Raw genomic sequence first — 4,571 nt, 5'->3', positions numbered from 1 at the left:
TTATTTTTGTTATATAGGAATATCTGTTATTTGAAGTTTTCTATAAACTCACAAAAGCTTTAAATTTATGTTGTAGTCAGGATTTACAAGGGAAAAGATTTAATACAAGACCCATAACTTAAAGGATTATTTTATAATATTTACTCCAAAAGTCTAATGCAGGGACTGCAAGAGTTCTGTCTACACGCTGCAGGCCCGAGGAATCCAGCTGAAGGGCTGAATCCCACGACAGTGTGCTACATGAATCCAGATGGAGATTTAAAACCCAAAACAAGGTCTCATGCAAGTTTTATCAAGGATTTGAGCTTGCTTCTGTTACATCATGAGGACCCCATGTGTTTTTGGAAACACAACTTACTAAAGTATCTGGGGCTTTCTAAGTTTACATTTCTTGGAATATTTTTCTTTTCCAGATGATCCTTTCAAGAGTAGCAAATAACTTCATCAGACTCGTAGCTTAAATGTTGCTATTAATTTATGGGTCTACTATCTTGTGCCTCGAGGATGCAGGATTTTTGTCAGAGACATTTGGATTTCATTTCCTATTGGTATTTCAGGGTATTGTTTTAACTCTTACACCCCAATTTTCTGATCTCTTTAAGAAAAGTTATTGAGGGGCCCGGGGAGATATCTAGTAGAATAAGCACTTGGGTGGCCAGCACAAAGTCGTGAGTTCAATCCTCAGTACTACAGGAGAGAGAGAGAGAGAGAGAGAGAGAGAGAGAGAGAGAGAGAGAGAGAGAATTGAATTAACTTTTAGATTTTTACAAGAATCACAATGTTCAAGTTCTTTACCTGTGAGCATTAGAACAAAAAGTCTTCACATTCAGTTTTTAGTACACTTTCACTTAGTTGGCTATTCCTTGTTTTATTGTTTAAAGTAATCCATGTCTCAGTATTCCATTCCTGCGTCCAATGGGATTATTTCCCTGAGGTAGATAATCAATATTGGTTGACTGTCTATTATTGATTCACTACTCTGTATATTGATAACAGTGAAATGTGTAAGTTGTAAGAAAGACAAAGAAATTAACATCAATGGTTATGTCTTGTAGATGTGTTATAACATGTGATCAGCTACAGTGAGAAGCGGACTTCACCATTATCATTTTCTTCTCCAAAATCACTCTGTGTAGTACTGAAAAATCAGACAGTGCAAATTGTACAAATACCTGATCATTTATTTTTCAAAACTGACAAGGTTCAAAACAGGAGATCACATACACCATTATTATATTTTCTTGTAAAAGTAGCTAGAATATTTATTTTGTTACTTGTCAAAAGTATACACAAATGTGTCTAATTGATAAACATTTGAATTTAAATATGTTCTCTCAGTAGTCTTATTTTATAATGTGTATAATCCTACAGTAATCAATGGAAAGTCCAAGTTACCATTTGCTTATGGTCTCTTAGGAGCTACTCATTGATGTGTCTTCTAATTTCTTTGCTAGTTATATGAAAATCTTTAGACTTGGGAGTTTTTAGGTACAGTCATGTATACATAGGTCCTTTTCTTTTGATAGTAGGAAAAAATCTTGTTATATTATATGTTTCCTAAATTGTGAGATTGTGTAATCATTCTGCTTATTGTCTGCGGCATAACTGCCCCTTCACTTGTGCCTTTTGTGGTAGCATATTGTAGGCTTTCATAGAGATTGTTGTTGCCTTAACATTCTTATTTCCTTCTTAGATTGCAACTGTGCTTGATTTTGTTTGTTTTTTAGTGAATTCATTCATTCTCATTCTAAATTTCCACAGGGACTATCTATGTATGAATATAAAGACTTTTCAAATAAACGTCTTGAAATAGTGGGGTTTTTTGCTATGAAAAAAGTCAGAAGAAAACCGCAAAACAAACTCTATAATCTACTTGGCCAATTTGTTTCTTGCAAATTTGCTTCTCTTAGAAGTGCAGATTATTAATGCTGGAGCTACTTTACATATAAATTAGATGGAACAAATAATTGAGTAAATTTGAGATAATGAGTCCGGATTTCTTGCTGTTAGGGAAAGAAGTTACAAATAAGCAAGAAGACTGTCTCATATTATTATGGTTTGTGTATAAAATGGTCCCCCAAAAGCCTCAAGCTCTCCCCAGTTGGGCTTTCAGGGATGGCTGGATCTAGTGTATGTGAGTATGGAATAAGCATATTGATAACTGCACAAGCCCACCGATTCCCTCAGCATAGTTCTGGGTTTGGTAAACGGGAAAGTCTGCCCTGGATATGAATGGCGCCTACCAACAGGTTAGTAGCTCATTGGAATGTAAAGGGAAATGGAAGCTCATTATGGATGCTTGTTACTTCCTGTCTGCTATGCCATGAGCTGCTTTCCTCAGCAGCCTCCCTCTGCTATGCTGCTTCCCCTAAAAGCCAACTCAAAATGGACAGAAATCTACCTAAGCTGTGAGTGAAACTTTCCTTCAACTTGTGTGCTTCAGGAATTTTGTCCCAAGAAAGGAACACAAATACTGAACAAAAAGGGAGCATCAGCAGAGGCAGAGACCAAGGCTCTCTCCCTCCTTATATTGCATCCAGGCTACCTGCCTCAGGGTGCGTGTAGCACTCACACCCATAATCCCAGAAGCACTCAAAGCCATAATCCCAGCCTTGGATCATGAATGAATCACAAATTCTAGAAGCTTGCCCTATGAGTGCATGAAGCTTGCGGGGACACCTAGGTACAAACCCTAACAGCATCTATACACATTTGCTGTTAAAATGAATGAGGGATCTTTGGAGAAACAAGTAACTGTACTCATAAAGCAAAGGAACATGTGAGGCATTCAAGGCACATTTTAAGGATATTACAAAACATACAAAAATGGTAGTGATGATGCAAGAAAAAACTGGAAAACAACCTCCTAAATATCTCCCATGAAAAGCTGGGAAGCTTTCAAATAACATTATATAATACAACAACCAGGGTCAAATTTTTATTATTTTGTTCATTGAAATTCTGTATTATTTCTAATGTTTTTTCCTGCCATTTTTTAATTAACTTTAAAAAATAAAATAAATCAGTAAAAGTAGTATTAATATTTAACTATGATTAAAAAAATGAGCTAGAAAGCATAAATCTTCTCATGAAAAATTGCAATTATAATGAGTAGATAGTTCTTCTATAACTTCTTTGCCTTCCTCTTGAGCCCATGCTGGATTTTGTAAATTGCTTTTCAAAAGAGGGAGTAGGGACCAGGGAGATAGCTCAGTGGAATAAGTGCTTGCCTGGCAGGTGTAAGGTCCTGAGTTCGATCCTGATACCACAAAAAAAAGTGCTAAAAAGAGGTAGAAACCAAACCTCATTATGTAAATTACAGAGAGTATAAGCTTTAAAGTTTGGATGTAAGAGATTTGGTAGCAATTATTTGTTTTGGAATTACGAAGTTTCAAAATCAGCAAATATCAAATGTATGAATAAAAGAACATTAAAAATTGTGTTATAAAAATAAATGTTGGACCCTCTTTGGCCTGTAGACCATAGTTTTTCTATTTTTTGAATAGAGAATTTATAAAGAGGAAAAAAAACAACGATTTTTAGGGTGGATACACTTTATATAAAATACACTATAATTATATAATGAAAGTTAAAGTAGGGTGTGGTGGTGCATACCTATAATCGCACTCCAGAGGCTGAGGCAGGAGGATTGTTGTGGGGTTGAGACAAGCCTGGGCTACAAAGGAAGCCGAAGACCAGGCTGAACTGCATAGTGAGATCCTGTCTCAAAAAGACAAAAAAGAAAAAGAAAAAAGAAAGAAAGTAAAAAAGAAAAGAGAAAAAAGAAGGAAGGAAGGAACGACAGAAGGATGGAAGGAAGGAAGGGAAAGAGGGAGGGAAGAAGGAGGGAGGAAGGAAAGAAGGAAGGAAGGAAGAAAGAAAAGAAGGGAAAAGAAAATCACCATCAACAGTTGTCTTATACAATTTTTATAGCATGCGATCAGCTACAATGAGAAGTATATGTCACCATTATGTTTTTTTTTCCTCCAAATTGATTAATTCTGTGTAGTGCTGAAAAAAATCCCATACAAATTCAAATTGTACAAATACCTGATCATTAGAGTTTCAAAACTGACAAGGTTCAAAATAAGAAACCCAAAACACCCCTATTATATTTGTTTGAAAAAATAGCTCTTTTTATTCCAGGTGAAATAAATTCACGTCTATCTATGAGGAAGATAAAGTATTTGAAATGATATTTGACATGATCCAATAAGTTAAAATCCTTAGATCTTTAAAAGTTTGAAATCAAAGAAGAAAGAGCAGATACCCTTTCTCAATATTTCAGCTAGGGTACTATTCAAAAATTACCTCAAGTTAGTGCCCAAAAATTTTGTGTTACTTCTTGGATATCTTAAATGCACCAAGACAAATATTTCAAGAAGTCATGACAATGAATAAAAGACCTACATCGCATATGACTTGAAAATCTACTGTATTTAATCACCTTGTCTGTAATATCAGTACCACGATGAATACTTGGAATATTATAATGTATAAGTGGAAGGCTCTGGGTTTTTTTCATACCAGTATGGAATATTGCCTACATATGCTTTCTGCCTAATTTTAAA

This window comes from Octodon degus, unplaced genomic scaffold (genome assembly GCF_000260255.1).
Source record: "Octodon degus isolate 3935 unplaced genomic scaffold, OctDeg1.0 scaffold00090, whole genome shotgun sequence".
Lineage (NCBI taxonomy): Eukaryota > Metazoa > Chordata > Mammalia > Rodentia > Octodontidae > Octodon > Octodon degus.
Note: the sequence above shows the minus strand (reverse complement) of the source record.